The 26466-nt window shown below is 42.8% G+C and overlaps 1 protein-coding gene across 15 annotated transcripts in view; it reads right to left on the bottom strand.

Annotated features, from left to right (window-relative positions):
• MAPK8 (mitogen-activated protein kinase 8) overlaps positions 1 to 9260 on the bottom strand; it is a 135283-nt gene extending 126023 nt beyond the window's left edge. For 4 of the 15 annotated variants that reach the window (XM_023230148.3, XM_023230141.3, XM_023230137.3 and 1 more), the window contains exons 1-2: positions 9080 to 9243; positions 7614 to 7807 (exon numbers count right to left, since the gene is read on the bottom strand). The gene's annotated coding sequence lies outside the window, so the exon portion shown is untranslated. Of the gene's footprint in view, positions 1 to 7613; positions 7808 to 9079 lie in introns of all 15 variants that reach the window. The other 11 variants (XM_023230147.2, XM_023230140.2, XM_023230136.2 and 8 more) reach the window with 4 other exon arrangements.
• Between the last annotated feature and the right edge of the window lie 17206 nt (positions 9261 to 26466).

Raw genomic sequence — 26466 nt, 5'->3', positions numbered from 1 at the left:
GAAAAAAATATAGTGGTATTAAAAAGTTGGGGGAGGGAGGAGGTAAAACTCAAAGGAAACAAAAAAGCTGGCATGACATATCAGAAAAATCAAAAATTCAACTACAAAACTATTAGAAATAATAAATATTCTACAGGGGGCTTATAATTTAATATATAAAAAATACTAACTAATTTACAAAATAAAAAAGCTTTCTTATACAAAACCAGATAGAAGATAAAATGGAAAAAAAAGATGCTATTTCCGGCAGTAAAACAAACAAACAAAAAAAAAAAAACAGAAAAACTTAAATATATAAAATAGCAAAAAAAAAAAAAATTCTTTTTAATGTTTAAAAATGCTATCAGGAACCCAAAATGAGACTTCAACAAATAAAAAGGTTAAGTTTTTCCTATTCTTGGATATAAAGGTACAACATCATAAAGCTGTCACTTACTTTTTAAATACAAAGAAATCCTAACAGTAAACTGAATCCATGTAATAGAAGTCAATCACTGGGGAGCAAGGTAACTTGAAAAGGATGTACAAAAAGCTTCTGGGTGATGGAAGCGTTCTGTATTTTGATCTGGGGTTGCACAAGTGTATACATAGGCAAACTTACTGGACCGTAATGCTTGTGCATCTAGTTGTACATAATTTTACCACAATAAAACAAAAAAAACTGATTCCAACAGAAAGACTGGCAGAGGAGGGGTACAGACTAGACTAGATGGGTTGTTTCTAAAAGTTCATATAAAATAAACAAGATAGAAGCCAGAAAAATACTTCTGAACAGAGAAATAAAAGGGAATTAGACCTAGCAGAAAACACAGCATAAGCTACAATAATAAAAACAGGATGGCTTGGGTCCCAAACAGGCAGATGGGTCAATGCGACCAGTGGTAGCAAATACACGTGGAAATTTGTAAATGGTAAAGGTGGCATTTTAAATCAGTAAGACAAAGATGGACTATTTAATAAATGGTATAGGGGCAACTGGATGGATATCTGGTGAAGAAAATAAAGCTGGAACTATACACAATATCCTACCATAGAATGGAAAACAGCAAATTGGGGAAAAATATTTCCAAAAAATAGCATGGAGCCAATCTGTAAAATTAATCCTACAAATCTAGGAAAATGAGCAACAAAGCAATAGAAAAATATGCAAAGACAAGGACAGTTCAAAAGAAAGAAAATACAAACAGTCCTTAAAAGACGAAAGATGTTTAAGGGTAACAAGACGCAGGCATCCTTACACAGTGCTGGTAGAATGGAAGTGGGACAACCTCTACAGGCGTCACTTCAGCAATACATAAAATTACAAATGCACATACACTGGCCTAGGAACTCTACCTCTGGAAATTTATCCTATGCATTTAAGTGCAACATGATGTATGCACAAGGGAATCCACTGCACCATGGTTTTTGACAGCAAAAGTCTGAAAACTACCTAAACATGCATCAAAAAGGAGTTAAATGGTACACCAGTATAATGATGTTATGGACTGTCTGTGTCCCTCCAATTTCATATGTTGAAGCCCTACCCTCCAACTTGATAGTATTTGGAGGAGAAACCTTTAGGAGGTAACTAAACTTCTCATGTATTAGGTCATGGGGTGGAGTCCCCATGATAGGATGAGCAACAGACTAGAGCTCTTAGGGGCCATGTGAGGATACATCCAGAAACCAGCCACCTGTAAAGCCAGGAATAGGGCCCTCAACAGGGAACCAAATTGGTTAAGTAGCCTAATCTTGAACTTCCCAACTTTCAAAACTGTAAGAAATAATTTCTGTTGTTTAAACCACTCAATCTACGGTATTTTGATATAGCACCCCCAAACAGTGTAACACAAATGGAATACCACAAAGATGTTAAAAAAGCATGCTATTTACATACTGATATGACTGATATAAAATAATCTCTCAGCTATATTAAAACAAAAAAGCAGGCCACGTGCGGTGGCTCATACCCATAATCCCAGCACTTCGGAGGCCAAGGCAAGTGGATCACCTGTAATCCCAGCTACTCAGGAGGCTGAGGGAGGAGAATCACTTGAGCCTGGGAGGCAGAGGTGGCAGTGAGCCGAGACTGCACCACTGCACTCCAGCCTGGGCAACAAGAGTGAGAATCCGTCTCAAAAAACAAACCAACAAGCAAAAAACAAAAAAGCAAAGGGTGGTACATATTGCATGCATTAACTTAGATTAAATAAAAAGGGAGGAAGCAGAGCAAAGGCTACACAGTACTGTATATATGTATGATACCTATCCTTCATTGGCAAAGCCAAAATCCATAAAGCTGTGAAAAATACATTTTTAAAATAAGTTTAGTACAAACATATTTGGTAGCAAAACCTGACGAGATGTAGCATAAGATTTTATAATCTTTATTCACTCCACTTGTGTTATGCTTTTATAAAAATATTAACACCTTTGATTATTTCTGGGTTTTTTATTTTTTTTTATTTTTTGAGACAGAGTCTCACCTCTGCCACCCAGGCTGGAGTATAGTGGCACGATCTCAGCTCACTGCAACCTCCACCTTCCAGACTAAAGCGATTCTTCTGCCTCAGCCTCCTGAGTAGCTGGGATTACAGGCGCGTGCTACCACGCCCAGCTAATTTTTGTAGTCTCACTATGTTGGCCAAGCTGGTCTCAAACTCCTGACCTCAGGTGATCCACCCGCTTCAGCCTCCCAAAGTGCTGAGACTATAGGCGTGAGCCACCGCACCTGGCCTATGTCTGAATTTTTTACAGAAATGTTAAATGTGTTTAATTACGAGGCTACAACCTCTTACTAGGGATTTTGGATAATATGGTAGATGCGCTATATTATCTTCCCACAATTGCAAAAAAAAGAAGCCTTCATTCTAAAATACACCTAGACCAAGGATTCTGAACAAAGGATTACACACTTGCACACATACAAACTATCTTTGGAAGTATTCACAGGAAATTTAAGTTTCCAGGTAGAAAAACTAGGTGGCTACACACAGTAGAAAAGCAGATTCTTTCTTTTTAAGTCTTTGGAATTTTGAGTCAAAGTGAATTCATTACTACTTGGTCAAAATATGAAATGTAAACAAAGTAAAACATTAAGACTTTTAAATTCTCAATAGTAACAGACAAAGCTAGATACTTTGGTTTTTGTTTGTTTTAACTGAAAAGTGACCCTTTCTCAGGTCACAGAGAAATCCATACAACAGTAGCTTTTCTTTATCTTACCTTTGGTTGACCCAATGGCATCTGAAAGTAAAGAGAGCCATCCTTTCCGGAACAAGTCAGAAAATGGTGGTTTTTCTACCCAATTAATGACTTTTAGGAAATAGCATCTTATCAATGTTTTTGATGTTTCCTGCCGAGCAAAGCAAGTGCTTGTGTGTGGCTGTTTTTCGTTTCCAGTGTCCCCAGAAATATGGTAGGTGGCGGGCTTGAGTCAGCACCAAGAAGCATTACTGGAGGCCTACACTTCTCAATACTGGAGAGAGACTTTAAAAAGTGTTTCTAGTACAGATCTAGCCTTACATCGTAACAGCTCCAATACAAAGGAGATTGAGAACTCTGGTTAGTACCTGAATAGCATCTTTTCTACTGTCAGCTTTTCATATTTTTCATGTACTTATTTTGATACCCTGTTGTATTCCAGAATGAATGTATAAGATTTGCCTTTTCTTATGATTTGGATTTTGACTAATGTGCACCACACTCTCAACTTAAACCAGGAATCAGAAAAGATATCTTGCTTTCTGAGGTTTATCGAGTGAGTACAAAGGCATGGCAAGAGACACAAGGTTTGGAAGGCCCCAAATGCCCCAATGACAAAAGAAATTCCTAATGAAATGACTAACAATATTTGCTTCCTTGTGTTAGGACATAAATGTGCTTACGTTAATCCTTATCTTCTATCAAATTATACTCGGCTCACTGAGGGTAGAAACTGACTTCTATTTCCTTTGGCTCCCACATCATTGAATACCTGGATTGGTATAATGCCATGTTCAGTAAATACTGCCGAAGTAAAAACCAGTGTCATCTCATAGTAGAGTAGATGCTCTTGAGAAGGAACAAGAAATGTAATCTACCATTATAACCATACAAACGCTAAACAGAAGACTTAGAAAAACACAGAAAATACAGAAAAGATAATTATTTCTAAGTGGTACTAATAAATAATCTCCCTCATTTTTTAATAGGCCTCCAGGCCTCAATGAATTGTTGTGGTTACCAGGTCTCTGACAAATTTGCAATCTTCGCAGAATCAAAGATCCCAATAACACTAAATTTAACAGATGTGACAGCATTCCATTTTCTTCAAATGTGTCACATGATAAAGCTATTCGTAGTTCCCAAATTCTCATTCCTTTAGATGTCTATAATAACCCTAGGAAAGCGTAGGCAATTTGCTGCTGTGGGAAAAGGCAAAAAATCGTGAAAGTGGCAAATATGTTCCCTTCAATATATGCTTTTGGAACATTTCCAAATTTTAAGATCGAGAGGATTACTGGTCCAAATGTTAATATAAATCATCTCAGTCAATTCAGATTATATGAGATGATCGAATTTTAAATAAACCCCCAGAGATGCAGAGTGAAACAAATGGCATATTCTGGAGAATTAGAATGGACACTGTGCATTAAACTGGTTTGACATTTACTCGGCATTTTATGTTTGTTTCAAGTTAAAAATAAGTGATAACAATAGCAAAAACTACCTGAATACTTGTATCTACCATTCCAGCCACTATACCAGTACCAGGCACTTTACATGCAGTACCTTATTTAAACCTCACAGACCTATGAGGTTATGTGCTATTATTATTCTCATTTGACAGACAATAAAACAGGCTCAAATACGTTATATAACCTGAACGAGCCTATACCACAGTTAGATTGGAGCACGATTAGAACTCAGGCTGACCTTAAAACCCACGCTTGCAATCACTATAAGGTTTGGGTTCCTTAACTTTCTAAAGAATGGCAGATTTTAACTAAATGTGAAATACAATAAAGGGTAACAGCAAACACAGGCATGTCTTGTATTTGTGATATAACCCACCTCCAAGAAAAGGAACGGAAGCTACTAAGTTTTCCAAACAGGTGTCTCCTCCCTCCCTCTCTCTCTCCCCACACGCGTACATACACACACACACACACACACACACACACACACACACACAATTTTAAAAACTGGATTTCAGTGAAATTTGGCTTGCGCAGAGACGTGAAGTAGGCTTTTGTTTGGCAGGAGCCCTTTCATATACCTTTTAAAAGAGCATAAATTCACTGTTCAGAGATGCCTTAAGTCTCATCCTTGACTATAAGCTTCCTGAGGATAATGAACTCTTCATTTTATGTCTTCCACAAAATCTCTGAGAGCATAGGGTCTCATGAGAAGGCATGATGCTGTGGAATAAAAAAAAATCTACCTTTCCAAGAATCTCCAGCTTATGGCGAAGTCTTCCATTTGTTTTCTAAGTCTGGATATTAAAGAAAAAATTTAACTCAACAATTTTTTTGGCTTCTGAAAATTACAAAATTCTAACTTTGACTACTGTTCTTAACTTAGGCTTCTGATTATCACCCAAGAAGGGCTCTTTTTGTCCTAGTAAGTTTTCTCTAGAACCACCTATCTGAGGAACAAGCCTTCTATAAAAAAAAGTTCTGACAGCCTGAGTTTATACTTTTAAAGCCAAAAACATTAAGGCACTTGCCTAGAGCTCCAGAACTTGTTGATGACAAAGTCCAGATGGCAGAACTGAGAAATGAACCTAGGTCTGATTCCTGGATTGCTCTAGCTCCACCTATTGACCTGAATGACAGGGTAACTCATTTCAATACTCCTGTCACCTTTCAGTCAAATCATTTCTGAAATCAAAGTTCAACTTAACCTGCATTAAGAGTAAGAATGCAAGGCTTCTAAATGTTCAGGTAAAGAGCACATGATGAAGACAATCAGCATCACAGTTCACTGACACAGGCAAATGATTCATATATAAAGCTATGCGGTTATAATGACTTCCTTGGACTACGTGAATCAGAAAGGCTACTACCCATACTATTGACTTGACCAGAGACCTCTAGAGCGCTGGGATCCTAATGTCAGACATTATTTTGTATTTCTACTCGTGCAACAAAGCATCTCAACCATGTAGATGACTCAAATATGTCAAAATTCAACCCGCTGGCAAAGCTACCCAACAAGAAGCAGGCTCCTATTCAACAACCTCTTAGCACTAGGATAGTTGGGGACTAGTCATTTAACAACAAATTACTCCAAGTTGTTTCACTGAACATCTCATCCTCTCAAGGTCACTTCGATAATATCAGTCATGTAGCAAATAGGTAAGATTCTAACCACATTAATTTGTGTACAATGTATTCTTGCACTAACTTCCTTTCCAAATGGCATTTTCCCCGATCTAAAGGAGTATGAAGGATATAGTTTCCTATTCTGCCAGGACAGGACACTTAAAAGGAGCTCTTTGTATACTTATTAAAGGAATATATTTACTAACAGAATCGATGCTATATCTCTTACTTTAAAGCATAATTTGAAGTGAAATTCAGAGTGACTGCTAATGAATATGGTGTTTCTTCTTGGGGTGATGATAACGTTCTGGAATTGGTGATGGTGATCAATGCACAACATTGTGAATATACTAAAAACCACTGAAATATACACACTCTTAACTGGTGAATTTCATGTCAATTAAATTTCAATAAAGTTATTTTTAAAAACGAATAATTTGGAAAACAAAATAACACAACTCTGGTTCTTTACATAGGCTGACTGTGAGCTACTGCCAAAGGATTGTCAGTAACCCCTACTAGAATCTGACATACCTTACTAGGTAAAGCAATAAAACATTGGTATCTCAAAGATTTTCATCCCTCATCTTTAAAACGTATCATTTTCTTATTTCTTCATTTCCACTTTACAGCAAATAATAAGAAGCTCATTAATTAGTTCACTCTTTTCGTATTCTTTCAAATCCAAAACAAACGCTAAACTGTTCAGTGAGTGGAAAAGAGCTTTAACTTGGATAAATGAATTATTTTGAGTTTTAGGCTCATATTTTGTACCAATTGTGTTAATACAAGTTAGAACTTAAAACCAAACATTTCAAGTAAACATTTCCAAAATATTAGAAATATTTCTAATAAAACATTTATGTGGCTTTGTCCTCAATTTTTCACAAAATGAGAGTCACCAAAAACCTTTCAAATAATATTCACAAAATTATAAATGCAATCATTTTAGACCCCTACTGAAATACCAGTTTAAGTGTGCCTGTGTGTGCATTACGTACATACACACAGACAGACACACATAAACTAGTACATACACAGAAACACACACCCCACAACCTACTTAAGTTTATTAATTATATTAAAAAAACATTTAGACAAGATTTTATTTTAGGACAGTGAATGACCTACACGTGATTCAAAGGCCCATGTCATCATAACAGATAATGTACATGAACTGATCATTTAGCCATCTGAAGCGACAGTTGCATGAAGCTTCCAAAACTTTATGGAGAACATTACAGTTTTTCTTTTAAGGCTTGAATTTAAATATTATCATTTACAAAGAGCTTTTCATCAATCCGACTTTTATTGAACACTTACTATATTCCAGGCTAGGTGGTGGAGAAACAGATGCAAGACAGGCCTGCCCTCAAGGAAGTCCCATTTTGATTGCTTGCTTTTGTCAGGCACAGCACTAAACATGTTCACTTAGAGCATCTGACCTCCTAGGTTTAACGTTAACCACAGCAGGGGAATCTGAGGTAACCATTACAAATGACTGTAAGGCTGCAAGACTGGAAAAAATAAAATTTAGAAATAAATAAAAGCTGTTGTATATTTAGACCAAATCTAATTCTACTTCCTAACATTACACTTGAACTTCCAGATATACTGCTTAAAAAATGACCCAGAACATAACCATACCTCCTTCCTTAACAGACATCTCTTACGTAATTGTCTCATTTAAAGGTCCATCTATTATACTTCAGTCAAAGCATCCTCTTCCATGAAAGGATACTTTCCTTTACCTTCAAACCAAACCTCTTCATCTGGGTACGGTACCAAACAGTTGCTGAATGAATGAATGAATGAAAAAACATGTTCTAATTGCCAAGGAGATATTTGCTTGATGCCTATCTCAAAACACAATAGACTGACGGACCAGAATTCTACTGGACAGATCGCTGAATTTCAGAGGTAAAAACGGTAGTCACTGGACAATGCCATGTAGTTGACATGTTATTAAATTCGCAATAAAGACCAGGCGGGGAACTTGTCAGAAATAAAAACGGCAAGTGTTCATCAGGGTACTTTAAAATGGACTTGGTTCTACCATCTCTGAATCCGGAACACAAATGCGAGACAAAGAGATGGGAGGGTGGGGTGAAAAAGTCAAAAGGTCACCACCGAGTGACCCTCAAGAGAAATGTGCGCTGACCACCGAAGCTCGGGCCAAGCTGGATGGACACCTCCCACCTGAACCACGGGCCTGGGCTCTGCCTCGCAGCCCAGAGCTGCAGGCCATCCCGGCCCTTTTCAGCGCTGCTGCCTGCCTTCACCCAGAACCTGAGCACAAAGAAACCACCGAGAAGCAAAATACGGTCCCCATGGGCGCGGGGCAGGCTTGGGGACCCGCTGGCAGAAGCGCTCTCCCCGGCTCCTCGCCGCCCCAGAGGCAGGCAGGGTGCGGCGGGCCGCGGAGACGCCTCTGTCCGACCCTTGCCGAAGTGTTTCAGAACTTGCCACCCACCCTCCCGCTCCATTTTCTTCTCCCGCCGCGGAGGCAGGACCCGCGCGAAGAGGACGCGAGAGGACAGGCGGGGGGGCTCGCGGCGGCGGGCGGGCTGGCGGGTAGCGGAGCGCGCCGAGGTCCCGCAGCCCCACGCCCCCTCGGCCGGCCCCCGCCTCTGCGCCGCTATTGTTCCCGCACCGCCCCCGCCCGCCGCGCGCTCCCGCCCCCACTCCCGGGAGGGGGTTACGGCTGAGAAGGCGGCGGCAGCGGCACAATAACATAAACACGACGGGGCCGCCTGCCGCCCAGGCCCTGCGGCATCCGCCGCACTCACCCGGCAGCGCAGCGAACGGCGACAGGGAAGCCCGCCAGCGGGGACAGGGGCGGTCCGGGCGGTCGCCGCGGCCGTTACCCAGCTCTGCTCGCGGCTCCGCGATCCAAGCCGCGTCGGCCAGCCTCGGCCGCTCCGCTGAGTAACAGGGACGCGGGCCGTCACCGCGCACGCCGCCCACGTCATCGCGCAGGGCGCCGCCCCCGCGCCTCCCGAGTGGCCTGCGGGGCGGGGCAGCCCCGGGCCCCGGATTGCGGGGGCGGGGCCGCCGGCCGGGGGCGGGGCTACTCCAGGGGGCTGAGAGGACTTGCGGAGGTCGCCTTGAGGCGGAGCCGCGGAGAGAGCCTCCGAGGGCGGAGGGTGAGGGGCGTGGCCAGGAGCGGGAGGGGCGGGCCCTGTGGTGGCACGTGGCGGCGCGTGGCCCCAGGGAACCGCATCTGGTTGGCGGCGGTAGCCAGGTCGGAGCTTAAGGCTTCGGGCCTCGTCGCCGCAGGGTTTGAAGGGCAGGTGAGCTTAGGCCAAACTTGCGCAGCGAACAGGCACCCCCCTCCGGGTACACACCTGAGTGATAAAGAGCTGGTTACCTTGACCGACAATACGTTCCGTGCTGAGGACACCTGTCCGGATCCCAGCAACCTACAGAGATATTAAGTGTTCTATTCAGCTGCCCCGGTAAAGCTGCCTCTAGTTTTTCCAAAATCCACCTCCTCCGAGATTCCTTGCAAATCCACCTCTTCCCAGATTCCTTGCATTACCTGGTTTACCTCTGAGGCCCCACAAAACGTGTAAATGTTACAGAAGCAATAAATTGACAAGCCTTTTAAATATCCAACAACGGGTGGAAAGGCATTTAAGTTACCTACATCCATGCGGTAGAATACATTTTAGCAATTTAAACGCCATGTGTTCAAGGAATTCTTAAGAACACAGGATAATGTTAACAATATATCATTAAGAGAAAGAAGCAAGAAGCAAGTCTTATATATAGAACGGTCCCACTTAGTTACTATATGTACACATAGAAAAAACCTGGAAAGAAACACACCAAATTATGTTAACAATGGTTCGTCATTGGACTATAGAATAAAGGGTGACTTGGTTCTCTTTTATACTTTGGGTATTTTCTCATGTTTTCCAAGAGGAATAGTTATGTTCACAATCGGAAACAAGTAAGTTACTTTAATAATGAATATATAAATATTTGTGGAATAAATGAATGATTTCAGGTAGACTACTTTCCTATTACATGTGGGGCTGGCCTCTTTCTGGTGATTCTGAAAGCGAACATACAGGTGATTATTCATTCATTTTCTTCCCATTTCCTCTTTCCCTCCCTCTCAACCTTCTTAATTTCCTTCCTTCCATCCTTTATTCCTGCAATAATTATTTATTGCAGGCCCATTCAGTGCCTGTCAGTACAATAGAGTTTACAGATTTAATCACTGTACTATGAAAGTAATAACAGTAAACGCAAAATTATCACTGTATTATAATACAAATTGTTAAGGATACATAATATTATGAAACTAATATACTAATTAGTAAGACCAGAAAAGATTTCCCTGAGGAACTGTCCCTTGAGCTGGGAATAGGTTTGACTAGACAGAGAATATTTTAGAGATAACTTTGCATGCGAAGGTCCTGTGATGAGATTAAGCAGGATAAGATGGAGAAATTCAGGAAAGGCCAGCTTTGCTGGAGGAGCAAGGAAAAAGGAGCTATGAGATGAAGTCAGGAAGATTGGTAAAGGGACCAAACATAGGACAGCCATATTGGCCATGTTGAAAATCTTTTTATCCTAAGTGCAATGGGAAGCCCCTGACATATTCAGCAAAGGGTATGGCATGGTCAGAATAGCGTCTTGAAAATATTCCTTATTGGAAAGAGGCCAGGTGGATGTAGGAGTAGCCTAGACAGTAAAAGGTGGAGGCTTGATCTAGGGTGATGGTCATGGAAATAGCTGGTGGACATGGAAAGATCTGTGAATTACTTAGGAGGTCCAAGGGGCGGAACTTGCACAGTCTCCAAGTGATGGGTTATGTGGGGCAATGAAGAAGAGGGAGTCATCGAGGAAAACTCAAAGGTTTCTGACTTGTGGCCAAGGATGGATGTTCGTGCTGGTTTATCAAGATGGGAATCTGAGAAATGGACCAGACTGGGATGAAAATATCATGAGAGCAGGCTGTTTGGCTGTTTGGCTTTTGAGATGCCTAAAACTGATGTTAAGTTGGTGGTTGGATATACAGAGCTGAGGTTCAGCTAGGTGAGAGACGAATCATTGACAGTGAGTGATGCCTTGAAGCCTTGGGATAGATGGGTCAGCCTAGGCCTGAGCAGAGGGCCTACAACCAGGCTTGGGGAACTTCAGTGTTAAAGGGCCACAAAGGGGAAGATGAGTCTGTGATGAGCTGCCAGGGAGATAGAAGGATAACCAGGAGAGAGGTGTTCAAGAAGAAAGGGCTGATCAATAATATTAAACATAAGAGGAAGCTTGGAATCCTGGAGTAATAGAACCAGAAGTGAATTAGTATGGGCTGGGAAATGAATGGGAGGTGAGAAAATAAAGGTGGTGTATATGGATGAGTTGGGCAGTGAAGTAGGATACAAGCATATTTTACATCTAATGGGAAGACTCTGTTGAGAGGGAGAGGTTGAATACACACAGAAGAGAAGAAAGAAATGTGTGTTTCCAGGGAGAATGGGGTATGATTGAGCACACAGACAGAGGTACCGCCTACTCTTCGCCAGTCAAATTAAAGGCCTAGAGGTAACAAAAAACAACACAACCCTTAGAGCTGTTGTGAAGTGAGGGGAGTTACTGGGAGCAGAGCTCCAGAGTTTCACACCCAGTTATGTGATGCTATTGTCCGTAACAGCCTCTGTCTCACTCCACAGAGCGAGCTTCTGACTTAGCATCTACCATGGTCAGTCTCTGATTATCTAACTCTAGAAAGAACATTCCACATATTTACATGTGTGCATTTGTATGTTTGTGTGTGTGTATGATTTCAGAAAGCATTTTGCTATTTCTGATGGAATGTAATTATCTCTGATATTCTGCAAATTCAAAATGCTTTTTTGTAACCCAGATGCAGTATTGGGCCTTCTTCTTCCTACTCATACAATTCTTTCTTGTCAACCTATTAGGGTTCCTTGTTAACCTATTAAGGGACTGACTCAGAAAAAGAGGAAAATATAGTGAATTCAGGTTTCTTGTCTCTTGTCCCAGGGGAGCTGTCTTGGGGACACTTGGTCTTTGGATACCTCTGAGGCTGGGATGGGGAAAGGAGAGAAGAGAAACTGTAGGCTTTTCAAACTCAGTCTCTGCTGGAGCCCTCAGGGATGTTCAAGAAGAGGTGGCACTCTGCCAGAGTACCCCTTCCCTTGTCATCCCAGACCGTACACACTGGATTGCACTGAAGATGTTTCTTTGGCTAAGGTAGTCAGGTGAATATCACCAAGCTGTTCAGGGTGCAGAAAGTGAAAGTTGAGACTTCAACTTACTTCGTAATTCCCTGACCTCACCCCAGGGGCGGGGAGTTGCGTTGGTGGGAAGGTACTTACCAACTAAAGCCTGCAGAAGGGCATCTCCAAGGACACTGCCTCTCCCCTGACTCCATCTCCAACACCATCCTTCTCTGTTAGCCTTTCTTTCAAGCCTCCCAGTCTCCTCTCCCACCCATGTCTCCAGTCAAGTCTACTTTTCCCCCAACAGGAGGGAGAGGTTCAGCACCTTGGTCCGTCAGTCCCTGACTCAGGGATGTTCTTTGAGAATCTTTCAAGGTAGAGCCTGCTGGCTCCCGATAGAGCGAGACAGACCCTGGATGCATGAATAGAGGAAAGATGAGTGTTCATATTGTAAATCCATCCTCCAACTGCAAGAACTATGGCTCCTCAGGGGTAGGAAAGGGTCAAAAATGACCCGAGCTCCTCAGTCGCAACTTGAACAAAATGAAGTGGAGACAGAATGGGCAGAACTCTGATTTGAAGTTACAAGTGGTACCCTGTTTTTGCTTGCAGGTACATGCAAGACAGAATCAACTAAGCTAGTCAAGTTTATAGATTGAGTACACATGCATATTTCCATGGCACAAAAAAGGTCAGCATTTATTCCTCTAAGACGATGGTTTTCAAATTGTGGTTCCGCAGACCAGCATCAGCTGAGAACTTGTCGAAAATGCAAATTCTCATACTCACCTCAGACCGGCTGAGTGAGAAAACCTGAGGAAGAAGACCAGCAATCTGTGTTTTAACGAGTCCCCCAGGCATTTCTGATGTTTGAGAATCCCAGCAGCAGGACACTGACTCTCAAGTCACCCTGCTCATTTTAATCACCTGCGGCTGGGGGGCCTTTAAAACTACCCACACTCGGCTGAATGCGGTGGCTCACGCCTGTAATCCTAGCACTTTGGGAGGCAGAGGCAGGTGGATCACGAGGTCAGGAGTTCAAGACCAGCCTGACAAACATGGTGAAACCCCCATCTCTATTAAAAATACAAAAATTAGCTGGTTGTGGTGGCGCATGCCTGTAATCTCAGCTACTCGGGAGGCTGAGGCAGGAGAATCACTTGAACCTGGGAGGCGGAGGTTGCAGTGAGCCAAGATCACGCCACTGCACTCCGGCCTGCGCAACAGAGGAAGACTCCGTCTCAAAACAAAACAAAACAAAACACTACCCACACCCAGGCTCCATGTCTGGTGCTCCTTCTCCAGTGGTGTGGGGTGGAGCCCAGCCTTCTGTAGCTTTTTTCAGATCCCCTCAGATAATTTTAATTTGTAGCCAAAAATGAAAGCCAGTGCCCTAAGAAATTTGGCATATTTTCTGTTCTTTTAAAATCTCAGAGAAACTGGACAGAACATCTTGCTCTCCATTAACTTTTGTGCTTTCATTCTTTATTTAATTCTTACTTTCATTATTGGTTCTTTTTTACCAATGTTTTGCCCTCATCTCCCACATCTTATACATATGCTAAATTGTTCTCTCTCCATTCACACCCCACTGTCTTAGCTTGGGCTGCCATCACAACATATCATAAACTAGGTGGCTTAAGCAACAGAAATCTATTTTCTCGAAATTCTAAAGTCTAGAAGTCTGAGATTGGGGTGTGCCAGTATGGGTAGATTCTGGTGAAGTCTCCTTTCTCAGCTTGCAGACAGTCACCTTCTTGCTATGTCCTCACATGGCAGAGTGAGAGAGAGAGACAGAGAAAGAGAGAGAGAGAGAGAGCGCTCCGGTGTCTCTTCTTATGAGGATGGTAATTCCACCATGTGGGCTCCACTCTCGTGACTTCCTCCAACCCTAATCACCTCCCAAAGGCCCCACCTCCTGATGCCATTACAATGGGAGCTGGGGCTTCAACATATGAAATTAGAGGAGATAGAGACACAATTTAGTCCATAGTATCCAGAAACTGAAGATATTCAGGGTTCATCCTCTGGAGAAAAAAATATAAAGGAAATTCAATAGGAGAGGAAGAATATTTTATTGAAGTCATACAGCCTATAAATAAAATATTTGTTGTTTTAAATAAATAAATGTTTTAGAAGAGAGCTTTCTACCAGATCTCTTAGCATCAACGCCCTACCCCATCTACAATTATTAGCTAAGAATTTCTTTGAGCACCAGTGAAATTTTGCCATTCATAGTTCCTGCACTGTAGAACCTGTGCTAAGGTCCCATGGTGGAGAGAAGATACTAGCCCCCTCCACCTCTATCTCCACCTTTACCTCCTGGCCTTCACTCTCACCCTTCAGATGTAAAACTGGAGCTCATGCTAGACTGGCAGGCATTCCACCAATGACCCTTTGGCAGAGAGACCCCTGTGAATTCCCAACCTTGGCCAACAGTCCTACTCATTCCTGGCTAGATTTGAAAAGACTCTTTGTGGCATCACTGGGAAATGAGAAAGAGATTCTGGCATCACTGGAAAGTTATGAGTCTCTGCAGGTGGCAGGGTTTTGAGCCCCTCAGAAGGCAAGCGGATGTGTTTCCCTGCCGCTGCCTTGCCAGTGACCTCTGCTGGGGCATTCTCATGTTCCTGACTCAGAGGTGAGCCCTGAGGTCCTCTGATGCTCCTGAGAAGGTGCTCTTGCTTCTAGAAAGTGAAGATTAGAAGAAAATTTGAAGGAATTTTCAATGACTTCTTAAATCTATTCCTGAAGCAGATTCCCAGTCAATGACAGCTTCACTTCTGAGGATAGGTTGCATTGCTTCTCTTGCCACAACCCTACAGGATTCACTCCCAGCTGAGGGTTGGCATAGCTGGTCAGTCTGGCCAGCTTGAGGCTTGTTGTGGGTCTGGGAAGCTAGCAGAGGCGAGTAGGGTTTTTGGGCTTGGGAAAAGGCAGATGGAAGTATCATTACCCTTCAAGGTGTGGGTCTCTTAAAGGAGGGACAGCTACACAGGAAAATAAGTGAAGCTGGGCATGGTGGCTTATGCCTGTAATCCCAGCACTTTGGGAGGCCAAGGTGGGAAAATCATTTCAGCCCAGCAGTTTGAGACCAGCCTGGGCAACAAAGCAACAAAGTGAGGCTCCAACTCTACAAAAAAAAAAGCCAGGTCCGGTGGTGAACACTGTAGTCCCAGCTGCTCGTGAAGCTGAAGTGAGAGGATTGCTTGAGCCCAGGAGGTTGAAATCACAGGGAGCCATGATCATGCCATTGCACTCCAGCCTGGGTGGCAGAGCAAGACCCATCTTCAATGAATAAATAAATAGCATTCCTCCCCAAATGCTCCAGCGATGCTTGAGGAATAACCAATCCAGGGTAGATAGGGCAGAAATTTATTTCTGGGAGTGCTAAGTCATGAAGACTGGATAAGGTCTCAAACCCACACCCCAGCTCACCACTTCCTTTACCCCTGTAGTATTCTATTTCCTTGAAAAGTCAAAGTGTGGTTGGTACTGCCAATCTGTGCAGAGCAGGGAGCAGGACTTCTCTTTGGCATCAGCAAGAACAACAGAGAGATCACAAATACCCTCTTCCCAAAGGCAGGGCCATGGTATGAGATTCTATCCTCAAGCCGTCAAGCAAGGTCCACAACAAGGGTGTGCCGTTGTAGGAATGGGGACCCTCCCATTTGAAACTCTTTGTGAAGGCACCTACTCATGCACTCAGAGAAGGAAGAACCACACAAACTACATTGGATTCAAATATTTGGCCCCATCTAGCCTCACAGCAGAGTGGGACATCAGAACCTAGGGAGCAGAATCTCCTCCACGATTTATGAGGTCTACAACCCCAAAGGGAGACTGGAAAGGGCTGTGAGATGCAAGCCAAAGAAAACCAAGTATCAAGACCTGGCCTCTGAGGCACAGACTTCAACCGAAAGTGATGGGGGAAAAAACTGCACAGAAGCAAAATTCCCCTGGGGAAACTAGTCAAGGCACTAGAAATCTCCCCACTACATGAATTCTTCAGCTTACAGATCTAAGGCAAGTCGTTTACGAGTGCCAAGGTAAATGGTGAGCTCAAGGGTTCTCAGGTGGTGCTCCGCTGAGATGGAAAGCCGTGGATTCTCAGTGACACAATTGTGGACTTTTCTCTAGAGTCCTTGTCAACAGGGGTAGAGAAATAGAGACAGCACGTGGAAGGGTGTATCTGGGAGCTGGGTTTTATTCCTGGGCATGTCAAATGGAAGGATGGACATCAAAGCAGTTGAAGGTGCCCCAGAGACGATCAGGGTAAGGACTCTGGGGCCCAGGCTGGGAGGGCAGTGAGGCCAGGAGAGGACAAATATATTGGGGCAAAATTTACACAGGAAGCAAGGTTTTCAGTTCTTTAAGACTGAGAATGGTGGTAAATTCAGATGCGAGCATGTAAGAAGGAGAGGGACAGAGAGGAACTGGTTGAGATACCATATTTTAGGTTTCTTGTGTGGAGCACCCTAGGCATGTTCACACATGTGTACAGCTGCTCCATCACAGAAGTGAAGATCACTCACAGTCGGAATATGAGCCTCTTGTGTTGGACTCCTAGTTGGATCAGATACTCCAGGTTGTCCAGGACGGGTCCAGTTTATACCTGTTGCCCCAGAATCATTATTAATTGTGTGTCTGGCACTTTCAAAGGCATCCAGGTTTGAATGACCAAATTATATAATCCCTTTCCTATGCAGCAAATTCTTTGGGCAGGGCTGGCTTCATGAGCATTTGACCTGTGCTATCACAGGGGATCCTGCTTTCAGAAGGAGTCCATGGCTGGTTTAATGCTCTGCTGTTGCCATCTGGCAATTCTTATAATTTCATCTTTGGACTTGTGTTTTGTGAGTGCAGTCTGATGGTACACTGGAGCCCAAGCATGGGCATAGGAGATATGCCAGGCAGTAGGGTGTGCAGCATGGGCCCAGGCCCACTGTCCAGCACACACGTGTACCTGGGGCAGCCTGAGGCACTGTGAGACTTTGAAGGGACAATTGGAACCAGAGCATGGGCCCAGACTGGTGTTGATTATGGCAGCAGCAGCAGTAAGAGATACTGGCCATATCTCAAAGAGAGGAGGGGCTAGATGGAATCCCAGTGGGACATGTCTCCCCATCGGTACCCAGAGCCCATCTCAGGGCATCTGCACTTTGGCCCGAACTATGGGACAGAAACTTTCCATGCTGGGGCAGTAAACTTTGTTAGCTACAAACTGTACACTTATTACAAAACTGTACTCTTATTACCAAATAAAAATGCAATGAAGACATTGCAATAAAGCATACCAAGGAATTATTAGAGTTCTTCAAAGAGTTTAGAATATTTGCTTTTGAAAATTGCTACAACATTGCAAAATGAATATCCACAGGCTTAGAAATAAAAATTAAGATAAACTATTGTCATATTCAATAAAAAGAATACTATTTTCATATGAAATTTCAGATAAACCAATTGTTAATGAGGAAGACATTTTAAAATTTTTGTGATAGAAGATACAAGGATATACCATTAATGTATAAATGGGTGTTTTAAATTATAGATAAACCATAAAGACACTTTGTTTCCCGTACAACTTCCACAAATTATAGAAAATGTCAGAGGAACGTTAAAATGCCATTGTTTAAATTTACATTTGAAATTATGCAACTTACATGAAATTAAGTTGTATGACAAGTTAAATATTTTTAGAAAAATTGTTTCTTAAGAAGCATCAGTTCTAGATGTACTAAAATTTATATTTTGAAATAACTTATCAGAAATTTATTCTAATGTTGTCACAATCTAAAAAATAATCTTAACAGTTCCAGGAATAATCACATCTGCAGAATGATCCTTCTCAAAATTTAAAATTATCAAAAATTATGTTTGTGTACTTGCCAAGAGCAACTGACGTTGCTTTTAATTATATTAATTGAAAATTAATTGTTTTTAAAGTGGCTAAAGCTATACGTTTTAATGACCTGACAAACGTATTTTTTGAAAAGTGATTCAGAAAAGTATTATGGTCAATCAAAATACCACCTTAATAATACTTAATAAAGTATTATTGATTATTGTATTATATAAAATTATGATACCATAAATAGATTTGGGGAGCAATTTATAGGCTTATAATGTTATTCATGAATTATTATTATACCATTTCATTTCATAAGTAATATGATACCTTAAAAGAGGAATATTTATATTTTAGTACCTTTAATGACACTTTTTTCTTGCTTTTCGAACAAGGGCCCACCCCATTTGCATTTTGCACTTGGTCCCACAAGTTATATAGCTGGCCCTATCTTGGGCGCTGAATTCACCAAGGATAATTCTATGGTATGGTGTGATGTGATGTGGCATAGAAATGTGCCCAAATGCCTTGTGAATGTCAGGGAATATGGAAACCCAGCAGGGAGGCTAGGCAAAGGAGTAGTAGGTCCCTCGAGGCAGGAGGGCTTAGGCCCTGGGAAATGGGAGCCTGCACTTGAGCAGTCATCTGTGTCTTCAGGGAGAGCAGAAGGCAGTTAAGGTAAGGAGAGTAGAGAAGAGTCTTTGTGGAATCTTGGGTCACTACTTTTGATGGGTTAGGTTTCTTCTCAGCAAGGGTCAAGTGAAAATGCCCCCAGATAGGATTAATTATCTGTGCTCAGCCGCAAAGGAATTACCTCAAGGATGGGTGGGGGGAAACAATCAGGAAGTTTAACTTTTAATTTTATTAGGGCTTGTCTCAGTCTGTTTGTGTTGTTATAAAGGAATACTCAAGGTTGGACTGTCTCTCTTTCTCTCTTGTGTGGCACTGGTGCAGAAAAACCATTAAGTTAAGCAAGGAAAAGTTCTTAGTGATCTCTATCCTTGGCCAGGGTTGAGGACAGGGGTACAGAGTTCAGCAACTCATAAATGGGCCAATGTAATATAGCAGGACACTCTGGTCTGGGATCCCCGGATTCTGGGGATACTTGGTAAGATACTGAGGCCTTGCCCAGGCCTCATTGTTCCCAATCTTTATTTTCTTGATGTAAACTCCCTGGGACATCTGGGGGGTTCCTGTGGAGATACTCTGTTTGGAAATACTGAAAACTGTCCTGTAAAGATTCATCACTTAGAACCAAAGTGTCATGAGGCAGGACCCAAGATTGATGACATTTGCTTGTTACTGACATCAGGATCCCCCTGAGGGGTCTTCAGTTGGTTTGGGGGAGTGATAAGAAAAAGAAGATGGCAAGAAGATTTGAGAGGTAATGGAGCATGAAGAAAGTAGATGAGACTCCTAGCATTTCATCTATGGCGGGATAGGATCAGGTCAGGGAGGGAGACTGGTGGCTGGGGATTGAATGCAGCTCCTGAGGAATCCAACCAAGGATAACAAGTCCCCAGGGCAATGACAAAGTCCCCTTTGGACCCCATGCATAGTGCACCCCTATGCTTTCTTTGCTACCTTCTGCACTTCACCCACACCCTACTCTAGCACCTCTGTGGTGGCAGGTCTCCCAGTCCAGGGCTGTTTATACCTGGCACCAGGCCCATGAGGGTCATTTTCAAACATGGAGATATTTACACAGAGCAAGAGGGAAAACACATATCAGGTTTCACCCTGAAATCCTGGTGCCTGACCCAGGTCTCTGTCCTCTACCTCTACCCTAGACACAGACACACACATACACACACACACATTCACGTATGCACACACCTGTATGCATATGCACATGCACTCACACAACACATACACACTGATATGGTTTGGCTGTGTACCCACCCAAATCTTATCTTGAATTCCCAGATAATTGAATCATGAAGGCAGGTCTTTCCCATGCTGTTCTCATGATAGTGAATGAGTCTCACAAGATCTGATGGTTTTAAAAAGGGGAGTTTCCCTGCACAAGCTCTCTTGTCTTGTCAGCCTCCATGTGAGATGTGCCTTTCATATTCCACCATGATTGTGAGACCTCCCCAGAGATGTGGCACTGTAAGTCAATTAAACCTCTTTTGTAAATTGCCCAGTCTTGGGTATGTCTTTATCAGCAGTGTGAAAATGAACTAATACACAGGCAGAACCAGGAACTGTCTCCCCTTTTCCCATAAGAACTCAAGCCAGGAACCACTGTCCTGGAGGAAATGAAGCCAGGCAAACTAGAAATCACTCTTCCTTCTACCTGTCTTTATATCCAGAGAGTTTTGAAATAATCAACAATATGAGGGAAAATATTAGCAGGTGATAATTTTTCTCTGCTTCCCAAAGTGTTGATTGCCTGTGTTTCTTCTAATATCCAGTCATTTGCCACTTAACAATGGAAGTACATTCTGAGAAATACATCGATAGGAAATTTCATTGTTGTGTGAAACTCATAGAGTGTGCTTACACAAACCTAGATGATACAGCTACTACACACCTAGGCTATATGGTGCAGCCTATTGCTTCTAGACTACAGCACATGCCACCACACCTGGCTAATTTTTTCATTTTAGTAGAGACAGAGTTTCACCACATTGGCCAGGCTGGTCTTGAACTCCTGACTTCAAGTGATTTTTCTGCCTTGGCCTCCCAAAGTGCTGGGATTACAGGCATGAGCCACTGCACCTGGCCAATTACTGTGATTTTTATCAGAGTTAAAAACATATAGTTTTGTCCCAGGATTCAGAGAATATTTCAAATTTTATCCCTGGGTTATCTTATCATTATTTTTCTCCTTCCCTCTGTCTTTTGACAGCTCGGGAATCTCTAAATGCTTTTAATATTGTGGTTCCAGGTAGAGAATGTCATGGGAAGTATTCAGCCTCAGAACTAGGTTACTTCTCTCTTCTCCCAGGTTTGTTAAGGGCCAAGAGATGGACAGAGAGTGAGAAAGTCATCTTGGTAAAGCATACTCAGGGACATTGGGATGAGTGGTTCAACTCTTTGCTTCCATTTTCCCTCTAGTGGGCTGAACTTGTCTTCAACAGCTAGCCACAGTCACTTCTTCCATACCTCTCTAGCGTGGGACCCCTGGCTGGGGTCCTTAGGATCATAGGGTCACAGATAAGAAACAGCATATTGGAATAAAGTCAGTGGACCTGCAGCAGTGCGCAATACCTCCCACAGGGAATAAGGATTTTTCTCCGAGGCTGGGGATGTTGGTACCAATGTTTGGAACCCCAACTGCCCCAAAACCACTTACAGTATGCCTTTGGATCCTAACATTGTGACTGGAGGAGATGATCTGGTAAAAGGCCAGAGTGTTCTGTGGAGCTGAACTGAAGTCATGAACTTCATGCCAGACTCCATTTGGGTAACCACATTACACAACTCCATTAGGGTTACTGTTCACATGCCCAAATTCAGCAAATTTAATCAATTTTACTTACAATTTCTAGACATTTTATTTGTTTATCTGTCAAATTTGGGAGGTAATTTTTGTAGTTAGCTGTTCCCTGTAGATATTTTCAAAGTTGTCTTTCATTTATTTAAATAAAATAAAAAGATCATTTTGGCTGGGCTTGGTGGCTCACACCTGTAATCCCAGAACTTTGGGAGGCTTATGTGGGCAGATCGCTTGAACCCAGGAGTTTGAGACCAGCCTGGGCAACATGGTGAAACTCTGTCTCTACAAAAAAATACAAAAGTTAGCTGGGTGTGGTGGTGTGCGCCTGTGGTCCTAGCTACTTGGGAGGCTGAGGTGGGAGGATCATCTAAGCCTGGAGTTTTAGGGTGCAGTGAGGTGAGATTGTGCCACTGCCCCCCAGCCTGGGCAACAGAGTGAGATCCTGTCTCTAAAAAAAAAAAAAAAAAAAAAAGAAAGTTGTTTTATAACCAGTGTCTGATAAATTGCAGTGTCTGAAATCTTGCTCCCCTCCCTCTCCCTCTTGTGGATGTCTGATCTTATTTGTTTGCTACTCTTAGAAAAATCTTATTTTTGACTGGACTCAGAGGTAGAAGCTTTCAGAGAAAACAGCCTCAGTCTTTTGGCAATCTGTTTCTAGTGTTTTTCTTTGACCTCCTTCATTTCCTTGGCCAAAAGTTTAGCATATTCTACAGCTTCTTCCTTATTTATTTATATATTTATTTATTTATTTTTAGAATGCTGTTTCCTTGGAGCAATATGCTGACGTTTGAGTTGCCAGATATGTGAAGTAAGACAATGGGGAATCTTGGGTGCTTTGGTTCTGGGTTTCTTACTTTCTTTGTTGAGGAGTTTTCTCACAATGTGTAGGAGAACATCATGTTCCTTAGAGAGGTTGAAACATTTGTAAATTCTCCTAGCTCTTATGGACCCCAGGTGATGAGGTACAGTTGTATTAGTCAGTCCAGAAATATACTTCCCTTCTTCTTTTCTTTCTTTCTTTCTTTTTTTAATCACTAACTTGAGAACATGCAGATTGGCATCCACAATGCAACCCCAAACAGATTTGTGCTTTCTTTATCTAGTTATTGGTCTATTACAGGAATACTCTTTCTCCATAGCAGGCAGACATGACCATGGGTAGGGACACCCGTTTTATGGGAAACCTTGTTTGTTGTCCCCACCACTGATTCAGACCACATAACCCTTCCACTATTCATCGAGAGTGTCAGCAGTCACATCTGTAGCCACACACTTCTCAAAAAAGGTACTAAGAAATATTTAAATAAAAATGTTATAGCCTTAACATACTTTAAATTCAAAAGGATAAAACTACAAAACTTGCTTGAAAGATATTAAAGAAGATCTAAATGCAGGGAGAGATGTACCATGTTCATGAACTGGAAGACTTGGTATTGCAAAACTGTCAATTCTCCCAAGATGTATGTAAACATTTAAAGCAATCACTATCAAATTCCCAAAGAGGACTAGATCTTCACATTATACCTCAGACTTACCTATTTTCCATTCTTCTTTTACCTTCTCTCCAATGCGCTTTCCAAATGAGAGGTCTTAAGTAATTTTAAAAGGCTGCATCTCTCACCAGCAGGATTCATCTCTTCATTATCTCTCACATTTGTTTCCTTGTTGCCTTCCCCATAGTCACTATGACTACTTCTTGTCCTTGGCCCGGACAAACTGATTTTTGGCACCTAGGAGGTTCTCTGAGTGATGGAGCTATTGCTTTTGGCTTAGAAATGTTTGTCTTTCCCAACCTGGGCAACAAAGTGAGGCCCTATCTCTACATGAAATAAAAATAAAAATTAGCTTGTCATGGTGGTGCGTGCCTGTAGTCCCAGCTACTTGGGAGCTGAGGTGGGAGGATTGCTTGAGCCTGAGAGCTTGAGGCTGCAGTGAGCCATGATTGTGCCACTGTGATCCAGCCTGGGAGACAGAGTAAGAACCTTCTTAAAAAAAAGAAAGAAAGAAATGTTTGTCTTTAAGGTTAGATTGAAAGAAAGGATCCAAGCAGCACACACTTGGGGGAAATGGGGCAGAAGTGAGACGAGGACAAGAGGTGAGGGGGGTGGAAAGAAACATACAGATGCATTTGGTGTTGAAGTCCTTCTGCTCCTTCACCCTGGAGTAGTAACTTACGTTCACTGAATTCCAGGAAGGATGAGGAGCCCACCGAGGTAGAATAAACAAGAAATCCTACCACTATATGGGAGACTGCTTGCAAAGATGGCTGCAAAATGTCCCTCTATCCCTGTGTGAGCTTCCTCTGAAATGTAACTTTACTGTCAGTCTATCAAGAGGTGGACTTTATTTCCTTTGAATCTGGGCTGTTCATGGGACTTGCCTTAGCCAGTTAGAAAGCAGAAGTAGCACCATGTGACTTCTGGCTCTAGGCCCTCAGAGGCCTTGCAGCTCCCACCTCTGTCCTCTAGGAAAGCTGCAGTCACCATATGGAAGATGAGAGACACAAAGAGATAAAAAGCCTTGACTGACAGTTGACACCAACTCTCAGACATGTAAGGGAGGCCACCTGGACCCTCAGGCCCTCATCAAACCATCTGATGATTCCTGGAACCACATGACCCTAGAGAAACCACCCAGCTAAGCTGACCCACAGGGTCAGGAACAAATAAAGTGGTTGTTGTGTTAAGCCAACTAAGTTTATAGCCATTTGTTTCCTGATAATAGATAGATAACTGATACAAAGTGTATCCTCAATTGGCATTCACTGGGGCCAGGAAAAAAAGAAAGAGACAGAGAGAGTTAGCAGGGTTCTGGGTCAGGTGCCTGATGGGATGCTGGCTGTGAGGACGACATGCAGCTAGCACTTCAAACCCACTTCAAGGAAGGAAAACAATTGTGTGGGGATGAAGAACCTCTATTGCTCTGTGACACAGTGGGTCCCAGTGAGGTTTGGCAGGGTTCTCCTCACTGGGCACAGCAGGGTGAAGGAGAGACTCCTTTCTAGCCTGAGGTAGTGCTTATAATCCTGAGAGGGCCAGAGCATCAGTGTCTAGAACCTGCACGATGTACAGGGATGGTAGGAATTTGTGTGAGCATCTTCTGCCCTAAAGCTGTCACCATGACCCCATTCAGGTGGCCCATTAGAGGCAGGCTGATATGACAGGTCCAGTGTGTATGGCCCTCCAGCTATAGGAGTCATGATTGGAACTGATTTGCAGCTATGTGTGGACTTTATTTGGTGGTTCCAGAAATGTGTGGGAAACATCAGCTTTCATGGACCCAAGCAAGAGGGGTCTTGTGTGTGAATGGACTTTGCACTCCTGACACTGAATCCGGTGGCAGAGGATGGGCAGGAGGAGACAGAGGATGCTTGGGTGGCAGGTACTAACTGGCCATGTATGAAACCAGCACATCTGGAACTTCACGCCGGCCTCATATGGACATTATGAGATAGGCATTATTATGACTCCAATTCAGATGAGGAAACTGGCTTAGAAAGGCTGTGTAATGTGCCCAAGGCCACCCAACTCATTCGTCTGGAGGTGAAACTCTAATCTGGCTCGAACCACTATTGCATACTGTCTTCCGAGGAGTGGGTTGTTTTCCTTTTTAATTTCTAAGAATGTTTGCCACAATTAGACAGTGTTGCTCACTCTAGTAGTCTGTCCTTACACTGCTATAAAGAAATACCTGAGGCTGGGTAGTTTATAATGAAAAGAGGTTTAATTGGCTCACACAGACTGTACAGGAAGCATGGCTGGGGAGGCCTCAGGAAACTTAAAATCATGGCAGAAGGGGAAGGGGAAGCAGGCATGTCTTACATAACAGGAACAGGAGGAAAAGGGCAAAGAGGGAGGTGCTGCGCATTTTTAGACAACTAGATCTCGTGAGAGCTCACTCACTATCATGCAAACAGCAAGGGAGAAATCTGCCCCGTGATCCAGTCACCTCCCACCAGGCCCCCTCCTCCAGCATTGGGGATTACAACTGGACATGAGATTTGGGCAGGGACACAAATCCAAACCATATCACTCACCAAGTAGCCCTCAAGGTCACGCTGACAGAAGGACTGTGGCTGAATTTCATGTTTTAGGAGGTTGAGTGGAGTTCCAGTGGTGACCACGAGGTGGTGTGGTCACCAGAAGATGCAGCGGTGTCAGGTCTGCATTGTGGGATAGGGGACTGCCCTGTCCCTGTTCTCAGAAGGCCTTTCTTCTCTGCAACTTGACAAAGGCAAAGAAAAGCATCCCAGACAATGCATACCACCCCATCTCTCATTATGGCCTGCTCCCCATGTTTGGCAGAGTTCTTTAGCCCAAGGGGAGAAATCACATTGACAGAGAGGTCATAACCTAAGAAAATACAAAGGATTTCTAGACTTCTACAAAGAAATGCTTTATTGTACAAGATATTTTTCTTTACAGGAAATGATCCACTGAGGTACAGGCAAAGGGGGTGGTGTTCCGACCATTCCAGCACTGAGCTGCTGAAACATGGGCCTCCTTGGCCATTCTTCCTCACATACTCTGTAGAGTGTACCCGACACACAGCTGATTTCAGTAAATGTTTGGATAAGTGATAACATAGACTATAATGAAAACAACAATAGTGCTAATGATGAACTCATATTGAACATGTAAAATATGCCATGGATGGCCATGGATTTGTTCATTTAATTCTCACAATCAT

This window comes from Piliocolobus tephrosceles, chromosome 9, assembly GCF_002776525.5.
Source record: "Piliocolobus tephrosceles isolate RC106 chromosome 9, ASM277652v3, whole genome shotgun sequence".
Taxonomy (NCBI): domain Eukaryota; kingdom Metazoa; phylum Chordata; class Mammalia; order Primates; family Cercopithecidae; genus Piliocolobus; species Piliocolobus tephrosceles.
This window is presented reverse-complemented; position numbering and strand designations above follow the sequence as displayed.